Source organism: Protopterus annectens, chromosome 6.part0 (genome assembly GCF_019279795.1).
Source record: "Protopterus annectens isolate FY-2018-M chromosome 6.part0, PAN1.0, whole genome shotgun sequence".
NCBI lineage: Eukaryota > Metazoa > Chordata > Ceratodontiformes > Protopteridae > Protopterus > Protopterus annectens.
In genome coordinates this window covers 233,582,344-233,607,155 of record NC_056737.1, presented here as the reverse complement: position 1 = coordinate 233,607,155, position 24,812 = coordinate 233,582,344, and the positions used below count along the sequence as shown (strand labels likewise).

Here is a 24,812-nt window from a genome sequence, read left to right as displayed (position 1 = left end):
GGCGTCTACAGTGCAAGAGAGATGATAATCAGACAGGATTTAGTTAGGTGAGTCTTGAGAAGTATTTTAATCTGTGCAGGATTGGCCGTGGTTAGTATGTGTTGGGGGGGTAGATTTTCATATCCTGGAGATCCGAGTGGAATACAGAGAATCCCCAGAACTGTTATTAGATTTTGTGATTTTTTAGTAGACATTTGTCAGATTTCAGGTGTCTTTTATTAGATTGAAGCTGACGTAGATTATGGAGTGCTGGACACTGTTAGGTTGGTATATTATTTAATTTTAACTATTTTAAGTTGGATGAATGTTAGGAGATTGGGTAATTCTAACCAGTTTAATTGATCTAGGAACAGTGCAGTAATGGGATCTATACAGGGAGTTGATAGCAAATCTGGACATTTTTTTTGTAACAGATGTCTAGTTTTGCTAGGTCTGTTTTTCTTCAGGTTGGTGAAGATAGAAGAGGTATAAAAGTAGGGTAGAGAGTAGGTGTGTCCTGGCAAAACTTTGTCTTGGGGAGTCAGTGAGATATGGTTTGGATCGATATACAGAACCTAGTTTTATATGAACATTTTTATGATTGAGGACAGATGTTTATCAAATCTCATACTATCATCAATTGTGACACCTAGTAGCTTAATATGTGATACAGGGTCTATCTTGGTGTTACTGAATGAATATATTAGAAAGGATGATAGGGAGTCTGAAGTTTTGCTATTTGAAAAGAGCATTAGTTTAGTTTTACTGGGACTGAGAATTAACTGAAAATCAGACATCCAAGATTCTACAGCAGAGAAGGACTCCTGGGTTACACCTTGGGAGGAGTGAGGGTGCTTCACAGATGAATGCAGAGTCATCTGCATACTACAAGACTGTGGCAAGGTGGGTAGCGGTATGGGGTTTACTGGTGAAGACTGTAAATAGTAGTGGACCTAGGACTGAGCCCTGTGGAACGCCTAGTGTGACAGGTAGCAGAAAACGGAAATTATGTTGCTATATGTCAGCTTGTTGTCACACAGATAGATAGTCGTGGAACCATGCAAGGGCAGAGTGGCTTAGTTTTAGGGTTAAAATTTCCTTGAGGAGTTTTTGGTGGGAGACTGTATCAAATGCTTTGGACATATCTAGGAAGATGGAGATGACGAGCTGACTATTGTTTCTGAATTGGTTAATTGTGTTTGTGAAACTTAAGAGGGCAGTAATGGTACTATGAGTTGAAAGCCATGTTGGGAATTGGTTAGAAGATTATTGGATAGTAGGTAATTCATGAGTTGAAAATGGACAGATTTTTCTAAAATGTTGGATAGAGGAGATAAAATTGCAAATGGTCTATAGTTACAAAGGTCTGTAGAGGTGCCACCTTCATGTAGTGGTATGATACAGGATATTTTCCAGATTTTGAGAACATGCTGTTCTACAACGGAGCAACTAATCAAACTAGAGAATGGGTAAGATATAGCTTCAGCAGCTAACTTGAGATATTCAGAAGGTAAATTATTGGCAGTGTGGGATGTGGGTTTAAGTTTGTTAAGCAGTTTTTTTATGGTGCTGGTTTGTACAGGCTTGAAAGAGAAGGCACTGGTTGTTTAAATGGGGTCTTTTGGGATGGTTAGGGGAGCATTGCTATTATTTTTGGTTAGAGATAATATGGATTTAGTAAAATAAGTATTAAGTTGAGTATATATACTCTCTAAAGCATTTGTAGTAGTAGGTGTTGGAGTAAAGGATTGACCAGGTTGTGGTAGTTGTTTTATAATACTCCAGAAATTTTTGGGACTGTTTTGGTGGTTTTGTTGGGTTATAATTTAATATGATTTTTTGTCATTTTTGATCTGTTTCTTGGCTTTATTTCTTAGCTGCTGACAGTAATCTTGTGTAGCTTGGCTTTTGATGGACCGATATTGTAGCCAAGTCTTATCTCTGCTTTTGAGTAAGTGCACCTGGTTTCTTTTGTTAGCCAAGGAGCATAGTTTGACTTTATTCTAACAGTTTTAGAAGGTGCTTGGCTGTTTAATACGTCTAAGAATGTATTCTTAAACTACAGAACGGCAGTATCTAGAGGGAGAAATATTAGTGGGGTCCAATCACACTGCTGGAGGGTTGATATAAATGTCTGATGTGAAACGTATTGTTTATTGCATATTTGTCTATAAGTAGTATTTTGGAGGAGGGTAGTTGTCTGAGCAAGTAGGTGGATAGGTGGTTGCTAATGCTGTCCAGGAGGCAACCTGACTGGTGGGTAAGAGAGGGTTTATGGTTAAAATCCAGTCGAAGATTGACTGTCTTTTGGTGTTTTTGTCAACTCTAGTTGGTGATTGCATTAACTAGGATGTTCTGCACAAGTTAATAAAATTTGTGGGATCATTTCAGGTGCTTGTTAGCCAGTCTGTATTAAAGTCCCCCATTATTATGGTTTCCTGAGGAAATATTGAGAAAGACCACTGAAGGAATTCCTCAGTTATGGTGGGGTTATTACCAGGAGAGATGTAAATTTCTATAATAGTTATATATTTACTGGGGTTAATTTCAAGTCAATTAACTCAGCATCGCTTAGTTTTGGAGAGTTTGGTTCTAGGCGCTCAAGTTTAAGTGGGTTTTTATAAACTATGGCTCTGGCTCCGCTGCTTCTATTTATTCTGTCCAGTCTGTGGATGTTATAGTCAGGGGTTAAAATTTAATTGTTACTTATCTCAGGTTTTAGCCAGATTTCAGTTAAAACTGCATCGTCTGGGGAGTAGAGTGACAGAGAAGCAGGAAATTCATGTATTTTATTTGCTAGGCTCCTGAGATTCATGTTTAGAAATAAAAGGTCTGACTTTTAATTGATTGAGTCGGTAGCAATGTGAGGATGTAGAAGGGGTGGTGTGTTTGGTCCTTTTTGATTAATTTTGGGGCCTGGGTTTGGGTGAATATCACCACTAAGTTTGAGGTTTGATCCGGAATGTAGTAGTACCTTTAAGTATTTGAGTGATGGTTTAGTATATTTATGGAGTATAGTTGGGGTGTAGTTAGTTGATGTGCATATTTATATGTGAAAAAATCTACTTTTATATTGTTAAAGAGGTTTGGTGCTATGCCGAAGTCTATGGAGTGGTAAGGAATGTAAGATGGTAGGAGAGAAGTAATAAGTAATTTGTTTTGACAGGATGTTAGATTGGTGGCTAGTAAGAGAAGAATTAGGAGAGAAGTGTGGAAGAGCAGCACTGTGGAACTTGCGATAGTGACAACTATAAGCAGTTTGTGTGGGTTAGGCTAGGTGGTGAGTTACTGGATAGTTACTTTGGGCTGTAAAGTACACAGAAAATAGTAGAATGAAATCATATTAGGTTAAATAGTGGGAGATGTGTATACCGCAATGAATTTCAATCCTGCTTTTGTAAGCAAAAATAAATAAATAAATAAATAAAATTAGGAGAGAAAGAACTCTTTTTAAGACACAATTTGGTGACATATACACTCTGTCAGGGAAAAAGGAAATCTTAAAATGTCATTGAATTTCTAGGATGAGATTGCGTTATGATATTATCGGATACCACAGATCTCCATGTCAGAAAACAGGCCACTTTGATCGATGTTACATGGATTTAAGCATAAATCAACATTTTACAATACCTGATGTTACACAAATTTAAACATGCATCAGTCTTTTACAATACTCGATGTTATACAAATTTAAGCATATGTCAACATTTTACAATACTCGATGTTACACATATTTAAGCATATGTCAACATTTTACAATACTCTATGTTATACAAATTTAAGCATATGTCAACATTTTACAGTACTAGATGTTAAATAAATTTAAGCATATATCAACATTTTGGAATATTCAATATTACATGAATTTAAACAAATTAAACTTTTACAATACTCGGCGTTACATGAATTTAAGCATACATCAACATTTTACAGTACTCCATGGTACAGAGTTAAGTACAGTAAAGTACAGTTGTGTACACTTACCATAAATGTAGATGTTCAAGTGTATTCACTGTTGCAGTCATTACAATTGGGTTATGCTGCTGGCAGGCTACCCTCAGTCGGTCTGAATTCCAAAGTCTTGGGTCCTGCGTCGGTTGCTATCTCCTCTTCCCTGACATCAGTGCATCAGGGGTATAAAAGTTGCAGCCGATGCCATTTTCTTCAGTTTTTCTTGCCCCAGATGTCAGGTGCCCCCAAAAGGGTAGGCTAAAAATATGTCAATAAAACATGCATGCACCAAAGTATATATATTTGCCTTCATCTACAAGCAAATACACCACATAGGTTGTATAGAATAGAGAAGTACAGATAAGTTCCAGCAAAGAAAGGGGGATGGTGGGTAGATAACCTGGACTGCAACAGTGAATACACTCGAACATCTACATTTATGGTAAGTGTACACAACTGTACTATGTTCTTCATGTTTCACTGTTGCAGTCATTACAATTGGGTTGAATCCCAAAGCTAAGGTTGGGAGGCTGGAGCTAAACAGCATTAGGGGCGGCTATTAGGCCCTTTAGAACTGCAGTGGCAAAGCCTGCCCTGGATTTACAGTAGAGTGGTAAGTGATAGTGCTTTGTGAAGGAATGCACTGAACTCCAAGTAACAGCCTTTAAAATGTCTTTGGTTGGTACTCCCCTGAGGAAGGCTGCTGAGGTGGCTGCTGCTCTGGTTGAATGTGGCCTAATGCCCTTAGGTACTGGCTTGCCATGTGAATAGCAGAAACGAATGTAGTGGCCTATCCACTTTGAAATAGTCTGCTTTGAGATAGCCTTTCCCTGTGATCCTGCAGCATATGCCACTAGTAATTGCTCTGTCTTTCTGAAAGCTTTGGTTCTGTTCAAATAGAAGTGTAGCTGTCTGTGTATGCCCAAAGAATGCAGAATTCTCCCCCCCCTTACTCTGTGGGTTTGGATAAAAAGTAGGCAGAAGAATAGTTTTGTTAAGGGCCACACTGGACACTACCTTAGGCATAAATGTCGGGTTTGTCCTCAGAGAAACCCTGTCTGGATAAAAAATGATAAAAGGTTCCACAGCCATGAGCGCCTGTAGCTCTGAGACTCATCTTGCAGAAGTTATTGCTAGGAGCAGAGCTGTTTTCCAAGATAAAAACTTTATATCAGCTGCAGCGGCTGGCTCAAAAGGAGGCAGGGTGAGTTTTTCCAAGACATAATTGAGGTCCCATGCAGGTATTGGTGATCTCCTTGGAGGCCTTAAACTTTTGGCCCTTCTGAGGTACTGCTTTAATAAAGGATGAGAAAAGATTGGTGGCTCTGTATTGTAATGAGCCGAAATGGCAGAGGCATGATTTTTTATAGATGAAAAAGATAGGCCTTTGTCCAGCATCTCAGTCAAGTATTGCAAAATCTGAGGAATGTTTGGTACAGCTGTGTCAATTCCTTGTGCCTGGTTCCAAGCACAGAATCTCTTCCATTTTCCAGCATAGGATTTTCTAGTACTAGGCCTCCTGGCCTCCAACATGACATCCATCACCGCTTTAGTGAGAGGTGTGTTTTGTATGACTACATTATCCGCCAGGTGGAGGAGTGTCAATATTCACCAAGGATATTCACACCACCAGGCTAGTTGGCCAACACAATGTGTCTGAAATTCTCCAAGTGCAACTAACACTAGGTAAGACTGCAATCCAAATTGTAGCTTGCTACAGATCCCCCACCATACCCCAAGATTCTCACTACACCTTTCTAAACATACTGGAAAATATTAAGATAGAACCAAACACCCTAATACTGGGTGAGTTTAACTACCCTGCCATTAACTGGGAAAACTACTCATGTCCCCACACCTTTGCGCAACGGTTCTTGGAATTCATAAATTCCAACGCCCTGGATCAACTAATCCACAGTCCCACCAGGTGCTCCAATATCCTAGATCTGGTCATTACCAACATGGGAAATCAATGCTCTATACCTATGGTCACCCCCTCGTTAGTCACGTCTGACCATAAGCTAATCACCCTTAACATCCACATCCCACCCCCACCCCCCAGTAAAGAAACCACTATAAAAAAACTTCTCCAAAGCCAACTTCATGCTATTCAAGTCAGAAGTGACAAACTTCATGACACCCATGTAGACGGGAACTGAAAGTTCAACTGCTGAATCCTACACTAAGGCACTGTACGAGCACATCCACTCATGCATGAATCGTGCCATCCAAAATAGAACCAAAATGCTCTCATCCAAAAAAGGAAACCAATCTTGTGGTCCCCTGCCATAAACAAACTTTACAACAAAAGGAAGAATGGTTTGCAGAAAAGAGGAAAATCCCAGTATGCAAAAAACTCCCTTACTAGCCTCAGTAAGAAACTGAGATGCCTCATAAAATCCTCCAAAGCTAGTTATGAAAATAAAATTGCCAAAGATTCCAAAGACAACCACAAAGCATTCTATAACTATGTCAAGAATCTAAATGGCAATGCTCAGATCTGCTCTGAGCTAAAACAGAATGGCATTAAATATACTGATCCGAAGGATATTGCCAATATCCTGGCAGATCGATTCAGTGCCAACTTCACCCCCTCTCAGCCCCTAAATGGCCCATCTCAATACCGGAAGATTGCCAAATTCCAGTAATAACAGTCACACAGGTACAAAACGCACTCTCTAAAGCCAAGAATACAGCATCCATGGGACCAGATGACATCCCAGGCTGTGTACTACATGAACTACAATATGAACTGGCACCTCACCTAAGTGTCATGTTTAATCATAGCCTCACCTCAGGTTTCGTGCCCACTGAGTGGCGCTGAGCTACAGTTATCCCAATTCACAAGGGGGGATCCACCTTGGATCCTGGTAACTACCATCCCATCAGTCTGACAAGCCTTATCTGCAAGGCCATGGAGCGTATTATCATGGAACTTATAAACAAAGACATTGGCAACCTTCAAACACTGGACCCCTCCCAGTTTGGGTTTGTGAAGGGCCGATCTTGTCTCCTGAACCTGATTGACTTCTTTGAATCAGTCTCCAGAGCCATGGACAAGGGTAAGGTGGTCCACACAGCCTATCTAGACCTTGCCAAGGCCTTTGACACCATCCCCACTCTGGAATCATAGATAAACTTACTAAGTTGGGCATTAATCCCTATGTCACCCAATGGGTTGCTAAATGGCTTACTGATAGAACCCACACTGTAAAAGTAGCCGACTCCAAATCCAGCTCCAGACAAGTGACAAGTGGAGTACCTCAGGGTTCAGTCCTGGGGCCGCTCTTGTTTGGCATCTACTTCTCTGAAGTACAGGTCAACACTAAGGGACTCTGGCTAACAAAGTTTGCAGATGACTGCAAACTGGGAGCCATTATTGAATCCCAAATGATGTGGATACTCTACAAAAGGGCCTTACAGAAACAGATGCTTGGTGCCAGAGCCATGGGCTCAAGCTCAATGCCAAGAAATGTATTGTTATCCCTTTGGGAAAAACATGTATCCATGAATTACCATATAGGTGGCAGTACACTAAACACAGAAAGTGTGATAAGAGACTTAGGGACACAGGTGGACAGTGGTCTCACCTTCGATAACCACATCGCCACAACAGTCAGGAAATCCTTCTATGTGGCACACCTCATCACGAAGGGCTTTTCATCCAGAAAAAAGGAGGTCATTGTCCCACTGTACTCATCCCTCATTAGACCCATTATAGAATACAACGCCCCATTTGGTATGTACCTCTCAAGACATCTGCAACAACTGGAAAGGCCTCAGAAATACCTTACTAAAAGAATCACAGGCCTAAAGCAGATGCCCTACACTGACCGCCTTAAAAAACTCCAGCTATACTCTGTCGCATATCGTCTACTCAGAGGTGATCTCTGCTTAACATACAAGGCCATGTCAAACCCAGAGCTGTTGGACATGCTACACTTAAAGAAATCCCAATCCCTCAGAGCTACACGCTCCAGGGATCTAAACCTTGTCATCACAATAAACAAAACATGCTGGAGGAATAGGTTCCTGACCCAGAGACTCCCCAGACTCTGGAATAGATTGCCCATACGTGTCAAGCAGAGTGCCTCTTTGGACCTCTTCAAGAGGAACCTTGACGATTGGATGGGAGAAAGGAAATTCACCCCAGGGATCATGTCAGTCACCCTGCTAGACAGGGGTCCAGGAAAGTAAATAATGTGGGAAGAAATAGCCAGGGAATTGTTATAGCTAGGCTTGTATAGGCCCTAGGGCTGATAGCCTAGTACCAACCTATGAACCTATGCTGCCTGATTTAAGGTCTTGAGTTGGCTGTGCAGGATCTGATTGTTCTGCTGGGACAGTAGATGAGGCACTTGAGGTAAGGTCCAGGCTGGGCATTGAGACAAGCTCCTTAGAATTGGATACCAGTACTGGCGTGGCCAGTCTGGGGCAATCAATATCATTTTCGGCTTTTCCTGTCTGACCTTTAGGAGTACCTTGGGGAGGAGAGGCAGAGGAGGAAAGGCATATACTGTTAAGTTTTTCCAGCTGAAAAATAGGGTATCCACTTTCCATGCTTGTCTGTGATAAGTCCTTGTGCAGAATCTCTTTAGTTGGCAGTTGTGAGGTGAGGCAAATAGATCTATGTCTGGGCATTCCCATTTCCTTGTTATCATGCTGAAGACTTATGGATCCAATTTCCACTCGTGGGGATCCATGAGGTTTCTGCTTAGTTTGTCTGCCAGAGTATTTATCTTTCCTGGCAGGAATTGTGCCTGCAGATGTACTTGGTAAGTCAATGCTGTGTCCCACAAAGTCATGGCTAGTCTGCAAAGGGGGTAGGAATGAGTGCCTCCCTGCTTGTTTATGTACCACATGACCGTGGTATTGTCTGTCTTTATCAGTAGTTGTCCCGGATGAAGTAGGTCCTTGAAGGCTGTCAGGGCATTTTGAACAGCTAGCATCTCTTTTTGATCGATATGTAGCTGCATTTGGTTTGTGGACCATGTGCCTTGAATACATCTTCCTGCCATGTGGGCTCCCCCGGCATAATCCGATGCATCCGTTGTTAATGTCTGTGTGGCTGGGGGTAGAGAGAATGGCTGTCCCTTGTTCTGGTGACAGGCCTTCGCCCACCATCGAAACTCCTGCTGTAGGCAGGGAATGAGAGTAACTATTGTTTCCAGGCTGTGGCAATGTTGAGTCCAAACACTTTTTAGGTACCATTGAAGTTTCCTCATATGCATTCTTGCATATGGAATTAGTAGAATGCAGGATCCCATGAAGCCCAAAGCCTGCAGAATCCCATGAAGCCCAAAGCCTGCAGAATGTTTCTTGCAGATAACTGGACCTTTGTTGCCAACAGCTTGAAATAGGTAGTCAGATGTCTTTGTTTGTCTATTGTAAGATAAGCCATCTGGGCAGTTGTATTGCACCCAGGAATATTATCTCTTGAGAGGGTACTAGTTTTGATTTCTGTTAGTTGACTGTGTACCCTAGGCATGGTAGTAATCTCTTTACAAACACCAGATGCTGTAGTAGAATGTCCTTGTTCTCTGCTTGAATGAGGCAGTCATCCAAGTAAGGATATATTTGTATTCCTCTTTGTCTGCAGTATGCAATTACTGGTGCCAGGCACTTTGTGAAGACCCTGGGAGCAGTAGAAAAGCCAAAGGGCAGTGCAGAGAATTGGTAGTGCATTGAGCCAGCTTTTAATCTGCGGTATCTTCTGCATGTTTGTCTGACTGGGACATGCATGTATGCCTCTTTTAAATCTAAAGTCACAAGCCAAGCCTTCTTGCCCAACATGGGCAGAAACTGCTGTAGAGTCAACATTTTGAATTTTGGAATACCCAGGTATGTGTTTAGAATAGATAGGTCCAGTATTGGTCTCCAGGCTTTGTCCTTCCTGGGTACCAAGAACAGTCTTGAATAGAATCCTTGACCCTGCTCTTGTTCTGGTACTTGTTGAATGGCCCTCATGTCCATGAGGGATGAAACTTGTTTTTGTGCCTCTGCCCATTGATTGTGTGGCAGGTCTGGCATACTGTTTGGCCTTGGCAGGGAAAGTGGAACCTGTAGCCTTGTGATACTATATTTAGAACCCATTTGCTCTGGGTGATCATGTGCCAATTTTGTGAAAAAAGTGCTAGTTTTCCCCCCAAAGGGGCTGCCAAAAGATAAGTCCTTGGTGCTGGAAGGGGAAAGTCATTGAGACTGTTTTTCCTGTATGGCTGTGATTTTTCCTCTCCGCTCTTAGAGGTAGAAGCACCCCATTGTTTAGACCTGTATGAGCCTTGGGGCTGTGATCTACCTCTGGGGCGTCTGTATCTGCCTCTTTGTGGCCTATTGGACACTGGAAAGGACCAATTCTTTGTAGGCCAGTTCCTGCTATATCTGGGAGGCTGTACCTGCAAGAAATCCTTGACTGTTTGCATAGATTTAGCTTTGTCCTCCATTTTCTTCAACACCTCAACTGCTTTAACACCAAACAAAAGTATCATGCTGTAATGGAGCATCTAATAGTTTTGCTTTAACATGATCAGGCAGATTCTGTTCTTTTAACCAAGCATGCCTCCTAATGACAGAACCTGTAACAGCGGCCCTGCAGGAGGCCTCTAGAGAATCAAAACCACATTGCAAAGTATGCTTTCCAACTTGTTCAGCTGCATGCAATAAATCCTGCATTTCTTTGTTGTCTGCAAATTCTGAATTTGTTGACATTTTCTGTTTAAGCAATAACATGATATTGCTGATATTTAAGCATATGAAATTGGGAATTTAAGGCTCTTACAGCCAAGGTAGCAGAAGTTTGTTTATTTGAGTCTTTCGGCTTTTCCCGGTTAGGGGTCGCCACAGCGGAACTCCGGTCTGCTAATGACTGGTAGTGGATTTTTACGTACCGGGTTACCAACCCTGACGCACAACCTTCAACGAAGGCCCAGCCAAGGTAGCAGAAGTATAAATCTTTTTATCCCATCTGTCTAGGGCCCTAGAATCCCTATCAGAGGGGATAGGGTTTTTTGCAGTAGAAACCTTGACCCCTTTGGGACCCTGAGAGATGGTTTCTGGGTCAGCAGTAGGGTTTTTATAAAGAAATGTATGTGAATCAGGAACCCTACAGTATCTGTCTGGCTTAACAGGAGCTGGTGGTAAAGAGTCTGGAGATAGACTGGACTCTGAAAATACATCATCTACAATGTCTAAAACAGGTGGGATAGCAAGGGGCCTGTGCTGAGGCAATAAAAGGAAGTCTCTGAGCCTTTTCTTGGATTCTGAGTAATCTTGGCTCTCCCAGTGGAAATGCTCCCTCATAGTATGCAGTGTCTCCCCAAAAGAATAATCCTCAGGAGGGGAGGCTGAAGGGATAGATTCTTCAGCATCAGAATCCTCATAAGGAGGAAGAGAATATTACTGTTCAGAGGAGGAATCAGAGGAAATCGAAACCTGGTCTGAAGATTCATATTCTAACTCTTGCCTAGGCCTCTTATCAGGAGGGGGATGGGAACCCCCGATCAAAGTACCTTTGGTTGTACTACCACATGCAATACATCTTCTATTATATATCTGGCTAACTGCCAGAAATGTACAAGTTTCTATATTGGCAAATCTATGAGAAGGTTACGGGATAGGGTTATAGAACACAGGTCAGATATACATAGAGGAATTCTTACAAACTCCTTGGCCTAACATGTGCAAGTGAATGATGAGACTCATCAGTTCTGTTTTAGGGTTATACATATTGTTTATCAGAGTTTGAGACGTGGTGATATAGTGAACAGAGTAGACACTAAGGAATATGAATGAACTGTCCACTTACAAGCAGACAAATATCCAGGTTTAAACAAACAAGTTACATTAAAGCCGATTTTAAAAATGAAACAGCAGAAAGTGAAATAAGCTTTTTTTGATATATTTAATATTTACAGCTTATTTAAATATAAATAATTTTAATTATCCCCCCTTTTTTTGAAAGGACTTTTTTAACAGAAAGACTTAATTACTGAAATTTTAATTGTCAATTAGTTGATAGGTTTGGCTGTGTCATGTGATGTATTAATTATTTGTATTTAACTGCATTGGTTTTGAATGATTTTTGTAAGACACTGAAGAAGGATAGTTTATCTGAAAGCTTTGTTGTTTTATTAAAGTGCTTGACGCTGTGGAGTTCTGCTAGTTCTTTATTGCAGGAGATCTAGCATTACCAAGGGATCTGAAGCAAAAGTCACTAGGTGCAACTTGCTGTCTGCTCAAATAAGGACTGGGGGCTTTATTTGCCTGTATTAGGAAGGTTTCATGTACTGACAGTGATCTAAGATCCGGTAACCATACTCTTTTCAGACATCAACGAACAGAGAATAAGCTCTTTTATTTCTCCTGAATGTTGCACTGAGGTATGAAATCACAGGCAACAGTTGAAAGGTTTATATGAACATCTACCATGGAAGGAAGAACATGTGCACAGCTAGCTCTCTCCTTGCTCTACTGCACAAACAGAAGAATGGAAGAGCTGCATTCTCTCATGTGGAAAACATATAAGTTCTGGGGTACCCCGCTCCCTAAAACTCCTGACAAGGCAGGGCTCCTGAATCCACACCATCAGAAAATGAATGGAAGCAGAGCTCAATGAATCCTCCTTCATGTTAAGCTTTCCATGGATGTGAACAGCCAAAAACATATTGCCATTCTCTTTGGCCCTTTGCTTGACTTGCATAACCTCTTTGCAGATGGGGTATGAGTACAGGCACCCCAAATTGTTTTTGACTGTGGGCTTTTCCCAATAGCACAGTGTAGGTGACATGGGATCTGAGTGGAACTCTTTCTTCAGGAGTCTTAAAAGCTCAGGTTGTGTCTACTCATAGCCATACCAAGAACGAGAGATTTTTAATGATGGTTCTCCAAGCAGTTGCAAACATGGACACACACCCCCAAACATACAGCCTTAAATGAAAGGACTGTTACTGCAGAAGGGGAGGCAGCTCTCTAGAGAGTGACTTGGCTGCAGTATCTGGTGGAGATATAACCGAGGTGATTGCTTTCTTTTAGGGGGTTAGGGTCCAGAATAAGATGGGAGAAAGAGATGGGTCACAAAGGCTCCCTTTAACCATGGAGAAAGCATACTTCCTTTTCAGGAACCCATCATCTAGGTCCTATAAGGGATGAGCATAGAGGACCTTCCTCCAAAAAGACATCCAGCATGGCCTTCTGGAGTCCTTCCTTAATGGATGGCAGCCTTAGCCATGCCAGACACCCAGCATGGTCTGCTGAAGTTCTTCCTTAATGGAAGACAGCCTTAACCATGCCACTTCTGCAGGTACATTTCCAGGCCTGATGTCCTCACTATAGTGTCAGAACAGTCACAGCTGCAATAGCAAAAAGGAAATCCACTATGGAAGCTGCAGATAGGGTATTGGTGATGTACTCTTTTATCCTACCAACTCACTATAGAAAATTGGAATCTGTACGGGTAAGCCAATCGGATGAGGTATCTAAACCCCAATACAGTATTGGAGAACTTCATTCCCACTTACCCTGTGCAAAGCTCCATATTCCTTGTTAGACTGCAAGGTAGCAAATGTGCTTTTGTCTCTGGAACATAGGCCATACAGACAAGATCATGCAAATGTCCAGCTTAGGATGCTTGGTCAAGATCTCACATCTTCAGCTATGGCATCGTAGAAGGCATCAAACTTCTTAAAAGCCAACAGAGCATCATCTGGATACTTACGGGTTACATATAAGGCGTCATTAATACAGGGTTTTATAGATGGAGTATTTCTGATGCCATTTGACTTGCAGATGTGCAGTAAATCCATTAGTAATGGGTTGGAGGATGTATGCCAGACACCAGTCACCACTTAGCAGTCTGTATGATGCACAGTATAGCAACAGGGCTTTGAGTCGGTCCACGGAGGACATGTTGTTTACACCTTGTATACTTTTTGCAAGGTATTTCTATGGGCATCCCAGTTATTAAATGCATCAGGGCAGATAGGAGGCATTATACTCAATGACTGGCCTAATGAGGGCTGAGTAAAGGGGGATACCACATCATTAGATCTGGTCACGATCTCTTTGTTTATAAGCTGTGCAATAAAGAAGGACTTTCTTACCACAATGGGCGCATGTTGGTGAACTGTTAGGTCACTGTCCACAAAAGTTCCCAAATCCCAAACAGCTGGGTAAGCTCTTAGAGGCACGCTGTCAATGCAGTAGTTCCCTAGAGTAGATGACTTCCCAAAGGATACAATAATGCATTCTTCACCATATACATGTTTTAAGTATTTTTTGATGAGAGATGGCAGCCAAAAGAACAATCCATGTTGGACTTCTTGAGCCTGACAGTTTTTCCAAAGGAGTGATAATTGTGTGGGGAGCTACAGAGAACAGACGTTTCATTATCCTTATCGGTCTCACAGATAATGAAATTTGGAGTCTCTGACTGGAACCTAGAAGAAAGAGGCAAGGAGATCCTTTCCCCTTACTCTTGCATCAACATGCTCATCCAAGTCTAGCATGCATTGTGTTAATTAAACCTACAGCAGGTATACAGCTTGTGTCCAGGTGCCAGCATACAGCAACTTGGTTGGCAGTGGCAGGAGGGGGACGAGAGAGACCTGCATCAGGATTGGTGGTGGCATTAGACTTTGCTTCCTATAGGTGCATTCCGGAACTCATGTGTGAGCACAGCTTTAGCCAAACCTAAAACAAAAGCAACTGCCTATAGTCAAGGACTTGAGGAATTCTGACTCTCAAACCAAACTGAATGAGATTTGGTGAGGCAATGTTATAACTAGGATTTTGAGAGTTCTTAAAGTGAATGATCAGGACTAAAAAAAAGCCCCATCTAATCCATTACGGCTATTTAAATATTAAAACCCAAGAGCAGCTGCAGATAAATGTATGCGCTGTGGTGGACTTGAGACCCAGAACATCCCAGGTCAGTGTAGCATTCCTTCAAGGCAGCCCCTCTGATCAAGAACAAAATTAGAGGTAACATAGACAGCACCTTACAAAAATGGTCTTCTCTCACTATTCCACAGAATGATCACGTAAATGAATGGCACAAAGGAGCTATGTTGCACTTTCTAGCAAAGGAGGCTAAACTGAAATACAAAGTTGAGGATCATGAAAACATAGTCTTTTACACCTGCATATTATTTAACATTAAGGAAGGCTTATAGTCAGTTTGAACCTTAACGGAGAAGTTTATATCAGCAGTGGTGGTAATAGACTTGGACATACCATGGTTCCCAGATGGTACTGGAGCATGCCTTCTCACTAAAAAAAACACAATCCAATTGCACCCACTACAACTATTACCATTGAAAAAGCTGAGATTCCGTAAAGCAGTCTTAAAATGCTACTTGACTAACTCACCCTCTAATATAAGGATGCCAAAATAAATGCAAACCAGGAGTTCTATGACTTATCATATCCTAAGAGGAGGGTTCCTATTATAACAACAAAGCAGCTGAAGATCGAACAGCCTAAAATGCGAGAATGCCATTCGTCAATGTGTTTTTCATGAGATCGTGGTACATTGAAGATCGGAAAATTTGCCCTTTCCTCATTGTAGTGTGATCTCGGAGTTGGTATATATAATTAGCAGGGGGGGGGGGGCACAGCCCCCCACAAAAGCAACTTCGAGGTACAGCATTTCTGGCTTTTAGGTCGTTCGACATTTGGTCATTTTGATGTTATAATATAGACCCTAAGAGGACACTAAGAGTATTCTCAAGGTAGCAAGAGAAGAGGGAGTTAGACTACACTTATAATACCCAACTGGGCACACTTTAATACATCTGTACCTATACAGCGACACTAGACAATGGACAGCTACTTCCAGCAGACAATCCCGCTACTAAGGTCAAGAAAACCTTAAGGCGTACATCAAAACCTGATTCAGAGATAATATTAAGGTTTTAATATCTGGTTTCATAACTGTTACTATTCACAGGGAATTCAATGCATGTTTAGCTAGACAGAGCTGTGTGACTTTGCAGCCCTTTGCATTCCTACAGCCTTTACTAAAGGATGTGTAATTTGAAAGCTTTTCTGGTCTAGGACAGTGCAAATATCTACAGGCTCATGAAGGCCTGCTTTAATATTTAACTACTATTCCTTACATTCAAAACTTTGTTGCATATGATTCTTTTAAACCAAAAAGGACAGTGGGAAATATCTACATTTTTATAAGTAGCACCTTAAATGCCAGCATTTGACATCATCCTAAGTGACAAAGTACCCTTACTAATAAAAATGGAACTGATTTTCACCTAAAAGTTATCACACCTCATCTATGAATTCCTTAAATGAATAACAAGGGGTGCCCCATCATTCATATTACATATGCAGTCCGTCACTGAGCATAATGCACTCATTGTATTATAGTCATTTCTAGAGCCTTTCTGAGCACAAATAAGTTACTCTAAGTACTTACATATTTTGCAATACTTTTTTATTGAAAAGTACGTATATTTACTTATTTAAGATGTTTAGGACTACTTTTGAACTGCTGAATGTTATAATTTTACCTGATTTAGCTGTATAATTGCAGCAGTCTTTATCTGGTAAACTCCTTAATACATTTTCCTGTAAGTTGGGATGGCAGAAGTAGATTTCAGATCATATGTTTATTCACAACATTGAAATATATGAACTCCTTGTGCATTTTCCTACAGTGGACTTATCTGATTTTCTGAACTAGATTTATTACGCTGTATACTGCTCCTTATCCAATAGATTTGCAGCCTAACAGCTAAGCTATGCATGCTGGAGTCTAATTTGAGACCACTGGTACTGGCATTGTTTCTTTTCTCTATTCCAGCTTCAGAGAATAGTTTGCACAACTGCTGTTTGAAAGCAGTACTCTATGTAACACTGACTTTATCGGTGCTTGAGGTAACATTTCACTGGCTAAGTAGTTGATGCCATGTGGTTCATCTGAATACCACATTTTTGCAGTTTTCTAGCATTCCACTCTGAATCTTTATAGATGTAGGTAAATGCTAGAAGTTCTATTGGTATTTTTAAATTAAGGAAGTGACTGTACAGAATTGCTTGTCAATGGCTGTAATTAGCCTATGTGCTATTAATTCTTTGAAACTTTTTATCTGTGATTTTTCATTATATTTAAGAATAGTTTTAGTTTTATATGTACTCTTTTGTTATTTTTGATATCTTTTTTGCCACACTGACTTGTACATCTATCCATACTTTAAAAAAAATGACCCACTAAATTTTCAATTGAAAGGGTAGTAAGGTTTCAGAGAATACAGAGATCTCCTCTGGCACATGTGTTGATGAACAGTCTTGATTGTCCTTAACATTTTCTGGTATATTTTTTCTGACCGTGCTTTTTTTTCCCTAGATTACTGCCTCACTCCACTTCTATTCCAGTCTACAACCTATTTGTTACAGCCTCCTTTTACCCTCACTTTCAACTATTCTTAGATTTCCCTTCCCCTGCATCCATTTCTTGTTACCTTGATTAACCCTCTCTTCTGCTAATAATTAATTTATTCAGTATTGTTCCATTATTGTGCTCTTTTTTCTGTTTTGTGTGTATATATTAAACATTGCTGCTGATACCACTGCCTTAATACATTACACTGCGTCATTTGTATGACCTAAGTTTTCAATATTACCACCTCAAGAAATGACTAGTTTTACTCTGCTGCTAATGAAACTATTGCTTCTACTTTTTATATATTCCTGCACATAAAAATGTTATTAATGTAAAATGTATATGCCATCATACATGCTTATGGAATGTACTATTATATTTTTGATGTAACACATTTACAAGAGTTTTGTACTGCATCAAATGCCCTCTGTAAATGGACATCTTCCATCAGTGACAGAACTGGCTAACAAGTTGTAATTAATAAATCTGTTATGGTGTTATTTATTCATTCACCACTTGACTGACTGCCTTGTTGGTTATATGGTTACTGTCAATGTTAAGGTTAGGCTTAGCAGCTTAGAACTTGCTTAGTAACCAACACATGATACAAATACCAATCAATGAAATGATACTTCTCCAAAACGTTTAACTTTCACATATTTTTCTACAAAAAAGGGAAGCATAATCAGTGTAGGAACCTTGTAGTCCTGCAGCTGCCATGTAGTTCTGCAGTAAAAAACGGTGAAGCGTTTTCTCAAAATAACAGTTCATCGGTAGGTTTTGAATCCTGTTTGAGGCAACGGTCATCACTGAAACACCTAACATACATCATGCACACAATTCAGCATTTGTTACAGTTTTGTAGCATATGTGTACAAGGTCAAGTTTGTCCTAGTCCTACTAGATTCAATGCAAGCAGTTAATGCAGACAATTTATTACAATGAATCTTGATTCTTTATCAACAGCAACTTGCATTACAATAGTAAAGAACTTGCTAACATGCATACATGAAGTCAGAATTAGAAAAAAAAGGAATCTTATCTGGAAAACTGCTACAATCTATGATGCTTGATACAGAATCGGTGTTAGTTCCATTGGTTATTTACATTGTTACTAGTACTGGGGAACAGCAGCTTGCACCCAGTGGTGATCAACTATACTAGACTGTTAGTCTGTAGACTATTTTAAGCCTAGCCAATAACCAAAGGTTAGAATCAAACCCTGCAAGCCTGGTTAGTAATGACACTAAACATTATGCCAGCCCCTCTTCACTTCCTTAATACCTAGTACAGTCACTAAATTCAACTTTTGCATATGTTCTGAACTATCTCTAGCTTGAAACAGCAAACTGGAATTCTGGGGAGCAAACTTGTTTGGGAAAGTAAAGAAATTAGGAGAAGTTTTGAAAGTCTTGGAAAGTTGCTTTTGGTTACAACCAAATGTGTTTATTGAAAACTGCCAATTTTTCAGTCGCTGAATAAACTGCATTTTCATTCAGTGTACCCCAGAAGTCTTGCATAAAAGTGCAGCTTAATACCATTTTTCCCTAACATATCAGGAAATGTCATTTTAGTCAACTACATGCAGCCTTCTCTAATGTGTTAGAAAGAAATATGTACAAAGAACTGCCATTTGAATGCTCTGCACACTAGTTGTGCACTTAGCAAGTTTGGCATAAATAAAACCGACAGTTTAGAGAAACATTTACTTCAACCATGTCAGGAAATATTAGCCATATCATACAGTTACACACAGCTGCCTGAGCCTCTCCGTGTTGTCACTAATAGTAATGGCACGGTGATATGCAGCCCTGTACTAAGCCAAAAGTATTATCTTAATCAGCTGATTATTTGTTCAATATTTAATAATCGGTATAGTCAGCTATGATTAAATTATGCATAATTAGGGGAAATTGGACAACTTTATTGTACAAAGAATATTCTAGTTAGAAGTACATCCTCTTACATATCCTAGCTGGAATGTTTGGCACTGAAATGCAAGCTGCCATGTAGTTCTGCACCTCACAAAACTGTACTTGGTGAAACTTGTACAACCAACGCACTAAATTTCCCCTAATTATATAAAATGTACTCTGTGCTTGGATTCAATACTAAATAAGCTACATGTAAATGCAGTACCACAAGTACAGTTAAGAAGCAAAGCATTGGTTATTTGGTTAATATAATGTACTTTACTTACAGTAAAAACTGATAGGTGGTATAAAAAGGCAGTCCCACTTTTGGCAGACACTGGAGATCAGGTGGCTTGAAGGACACTGCAAAATTATAAAGTGTGGGTTGCTGGAACTGAAAGATATACATGGTGCAAGTAACTTAATATGGCAAGGAAAGCTAAGGCAATGCCGGAAGAATCAGCAGTCAGTACTATCCCAGCCATGTATGTGAGTACTAAACAACAGTATAACCTGCTCATTCTCAGTACTTGTTTGAATTCGGGAAGTATCAGCAGTCAGTACTATCACAGCCATGTATGTGAGTACTAAACAACAGTATAACCTGCTCATTCTCAGTACTTGTTTGAATTCGAAGTATCAGCAGTCAGTACTATCACAGCCATGTATGTGAGTACTAAACAACAGTATAACCTGCTCATTCTCAGTACTTGTTTGAATTCGGGAAGTATCAGCAGTCAGTACTATCACAGCCATGTATGTGAGTACTAAACAACAGTATAACCTGCTCATTCTCAGTACTTGTTTGAATTCGGGAAGTATCAGCAGTCAGTACAATCACAACCATGTGCGCGACTACTAAACAGTATAACCTGCTCATGCTCAATACTTGCTAGAATTGGATGACATGCAAGGAAAATTAGGAAATTCTCTTTACTGTATGTATTTTAAAATTGGGTTACAGAAGTTCATAATATTAACAGTAATACTCCATAATAGGGGAAGGGTAGTTTCATGAAGGATTTACTCCATCCTGGCTAGACTGTTTGATCCTCTGGGTTTCTTCTTAGCGACCAAACCTTGGCAGTTGAGAGTAAATCCAACCATAAAACCCTTCTATCTTTCAAATCAGAAAAGTCTGTTCACTGAAGTAATTTTTAGGGATCCCTAAACAGTACTTAAAATCTTTGACAAGTGAGATGTTCTCTAACTTCTAAATCTGATATGGGTTCAAATTCCATTTCCTTAATCCACTTATATGTTGTTGTTGTTGTGTCTTTTGGCTTTTCCCGGTTAGGGGTTGCCACAGTGGAACTCTGGTCCGCTAATGATTGGCAGTAGATTTTTACGTGTCGAGTTGCTGGCCCTGACGCACAACCTTCAACAAAGGTACGCCCATTCATGCACGTCTCCACACAGAAAATGCTCTAGCTGAGAATCGAATAGGACGTCTTACTGGGGAGGCAACAACGCTACTGCAGTACCACCACCACAGTTCCTTAATCCACTTATATAAATGACGTAAATAATTTGTCTGTGTAATGTGTCTATTTTTGGAAGCTCACACGGCATTAAGTATCTGGTGCTCATTACATGTGGATCCAGTGGTCACAACAATAGTGGCTACATGACAAAAAATGTCTCTAATTCAGTGTCACATGACTTTGGTGTGCCTCAGGCCTGACTATATTTGTATTTGTTGTGACATGGGTATTTCTGTTAGTACTGTATATTTGTATTATGCTTGTGAACACTACTACTTATAATTACTGTATTCCCAGGTCCTGTTAGAATATTCTGCAAGGATCAAAATTCTGTTTGTTAAATAACTGGGTAGGTGGACCAGTGCAATTACAGTCATGATCTGGGCCAGTATCATAATAAACAACACAGGGCAGAAAGTACAGTTGTGTATACTTACCGCAAATGTAGATGTCCAAGTGTCTTCACTATTGCTCTAATAATTACTTGGGATTTCCTGCTGTGGAACTCTTGACCAGCCAAAGATTTGTCCTCCTCCTGCCCGGGTAGACACACCCTCCCTTCTAACATCAGGACTTTGGGATACAAAGGTCATCAGCTGAGTTTCTCAGATCTTTCTTACCCTCACAGGATAGGTCAGCTCCCATAGCCCTAGACCAGGAACAAAACCCACCATACTATTTCTAGGAAGGGTAAGGTAAAAGAGACCTGAAGGAGGTACCTAAATGGGGAGGGGAGTTTAAGGAGAGGGATACAAGGCTGCCCACCCCAAGCAAGAGTCATGGCAAAGAGGAAGGGAAAAGGTTACTGTAACAGTGAAGAGATACAAGCATCTACATTTATGGCAAGTAGACCCAATTGTATTATGGTCACCGTATTTCACTGTCACAATAATAACTATTTCTATTCATTGGGACTGCCTCGGAGTTTTGTCAGAGGAAGAGGCATCTGGGATGGGGGTTGGAAAGGCAGGTCAAAGCTGCTGTCTGCAGAACCCCAGGAGGTGGGGTCCACTAGACCTAGATCCTAGTAAAGCTTTCCACCTTGCTGTCTTTCTCTTTTCTTTTTAGGGTAATCTCTACTAAACCTCAGAGATTGAATCTGCAGAAAGTCCTGTGACAGTTTGTGGAGACTTTGTCTTGTCCTCTAGTTTCTTAAATATAGCTTGAGTCTTGCGTCCAAACAGAAATTCCATGTCAAGTGACACATCAAGTATTTCTGATTTAACATGATCAGGAATAAAGTGTTCTTTTAACAAGCAAGTCTTCTGATTACAGACCCTGAAGTAGCTGCCCTGCTTTATGCTTCCAAACATCAAAGTCACAATGTAAAGAATGTTTTGCAACTTGTGAACAAATGTTGTAAAGGACTAACAATTATTTATAGAGCGCTCTTGTCTTCCATCATTTCTAGTTTCTGCTTCATCTGGTCCAAAAACTTACCTAGAATTTGACTACACAGAACTGGTAATTTACAGTTTTCATGGCAAAATATATCCAGGATTCCTACTCTCTGTCATTAGGTAAGGGGTTCCTAGAGGCATTTCCTTTGGCTCCCTTGGGTCCTGAGGAAACCAACTCAGGATCTGACACAGGATTTTTAAAAAAGGTGTTGAGAGAGAGAGAGAGAGAGAGAGAGAGAGAGAGAGATTGCCCAGGATCCTGTAAAAATAGTCAGGTTTCCTGAGAGCAGGGAGTTGGGAATCAGGCTGCTGGGAAGTGTCTTAAATGACATCTTCCACATAGGGTTACCACCTGTCCCACTTTGCGAGGGACAGTCCCTCTTTGGGCGGTTGTGTCCTGCAAAAAAATTGAAAAAATGGCAAATGTCCTGAGATTTTAGGACAAAAATATTTCCTATAATTTCTTTAATAGTTGCATAAAACAAGTTATTTTGTATCTGAAACACCTAAATGTTAAAAAGCAATAAGACACTAAATGCTACAAGAATAAGCTTTTATTTAGGCAAAAAGTGAGGTTCTGTCCTTTGACCTGGCCGTGGGCATGTTTTGCCCTGCAAAATCTGACATTTCTACAAAAAATGTCCCACTTTGGGTATATGAAAAGGTGGCAACCCTACTTCCACAACCTCTAGAACTGGAGCCAGGGGTTCTGTTCAGGAAGCTTAAGAAATTCACTTACTCTTCCTAAATTTGGAAGTAATTCTCTGCTACAAAACAGGTCCCTGCACATAGGTTAAATGCATGGCTCCAAAAGACAAAACATCAGAAAATAATGAGCCAGCACCTGTATGATGTAACAAATATAAAAATATATTTATTAAGTTACATGAAAAAAGAACAAAAAGAACAGACCGGTTTCGGCTAGAATAATTTCTTAGTCTTCATCAGTGTTGAAAACAGAAGCATTCATTTGTTCCTTTCAAACAATAGTACAAATTAATTATATACCGTGATTGGTTACCTCATACATATTCATTTAGGCCGGATGGAAAAAGTCCACCCAGTTTGATGATCCATTTTTTTCTCTTTTACATCCAAAATAGAGTGCCATCCCACTTTGTTTGATCTGTCACCCAAACGTCTATCAATAATCATAAAGTTGAAAGAGGCTGTGGGGTGTTTAATAGTATGCTTGTATAGGGCATTGCTGGTTCTCTTACATTTAATGTCACTTAGATGCGCAAAGATCTGCAATCTAAGTGGCCTGGATGTCTGTCCTACATAAAATGCAGAGCAACTGCATGAAGCCAAATAAACTAACCAGTCACTGCTACAATTGGCAAAAAATTCAATATCAAAAACCACACCACAATTCCTACTAGAGAATTGTTTGGAACTGGTGACCTTATTACAGTGGCTGCAGTGACCACAGGGCATGCATCCAGTCAATCTGCCCCCTGAGAGTGTTGTTTGAATACTGTCTGTGAAGGCAGTCCTGTGTGGCTGTTTGTAATGACGCAAATGTGAACCCAGGTTCTTGCCTTTATGAAATGAAAAATGACGTGTCCCCAAGATACTGTGATAAGGTATTGTCAGCCAATAGTAGGTTCCAGTGTCTGCATACACTGTCCATCAGTGTGTTGGTGTTCCTGCCATAAGTAGTCGTAAACCGTATGACATTGCCAGTGCCCCGGTGCTTCTCCTTGTATTTGAGTAGATCCTCCCTGTTAAGATTTGCAGCATAGTTACTTGCTCCTAGGACATAACCCATCTTATGACCCCTATATCGAAATCTGTTGACCAGATCCGTGCGAAAAAACTCGAAAGAGGAATCCTGTGAGCAGATACGCCTCATCCTGATAAACTGGGATTTGGGGATGTTCTTAGTAATTTATGATGCGACACATATCTATTTGGGTGAAATTGACATATGGAGGAGATATCTGGATGATTGCTGGATGGTGTGGAGGTCAGATGTGGACTATCTTATGGAATTCATGGAATATCTAAACGACAATAAATGGAGGCTTCAGTTTATGGTAAACTACCATACAGAACACATTACTTATTTAGATGTTCTGGTTAGTAGAAATGAGGATCATACATGATGTACTGAAGTTTTCCATAAATACCCTCAATATAATTCCCTACTCCCCACATCCAGCTTTCATCCTCCCCATATTACAAGGAACATCCCCAAATCCTAATTTATCAGGCCATTAACGGCAAGAACCTGGGTTTACATTTGAGTCATTACAAATGGCCACACAGGACTGCCTTCACAGACAGTATTCAAATATCATGGGAGCATGTGAGAATGTATGGAGGCAGGTTTGTACGAACCATGATGGGAGCATTACATCTTTGTAAACACTGATCTGGACCACTTTACAGTTCCATCCCTGGCTGCTTTTTATCTTGGCTACCAGTGTCCACAAGACTCCCAACAGATTACTGCATACCCCTCTACATCTGGAGGTACATCCGGACATATAATCTCAGGTACAGGGCCTAATGGGAGGGCATAATCCAGCACTTTAGATTTGTCCATGCAAGTCCACTGCAGCACTCCCACAGCATCCATACTGGACATGAGAGGTGAAGCCACTCAAGGATTACAATTACCAGGCCAAATGTTATCCATTTTTTTCTTGGCCTGTGTATGCTGGATGGTATGTACATCTGTTTC

General features: G+C 40.5%; 1 protein-coding gene across 1 annotated transcript in view; it reads right to left on the bottom strand.

Annotated features, from left to right (window-relative positions):
• ATP10A (ATPase phospholipid transporting 10A (putative)) overlaps positions 1 to 24,812 on the bottom strand; it is a 1,517,068-nt gene that overhangs the window by 834,416 nt on the left and 657,840 nt on the right. The gene's annotated exons all lie outside the window — the stretch shown is intronic.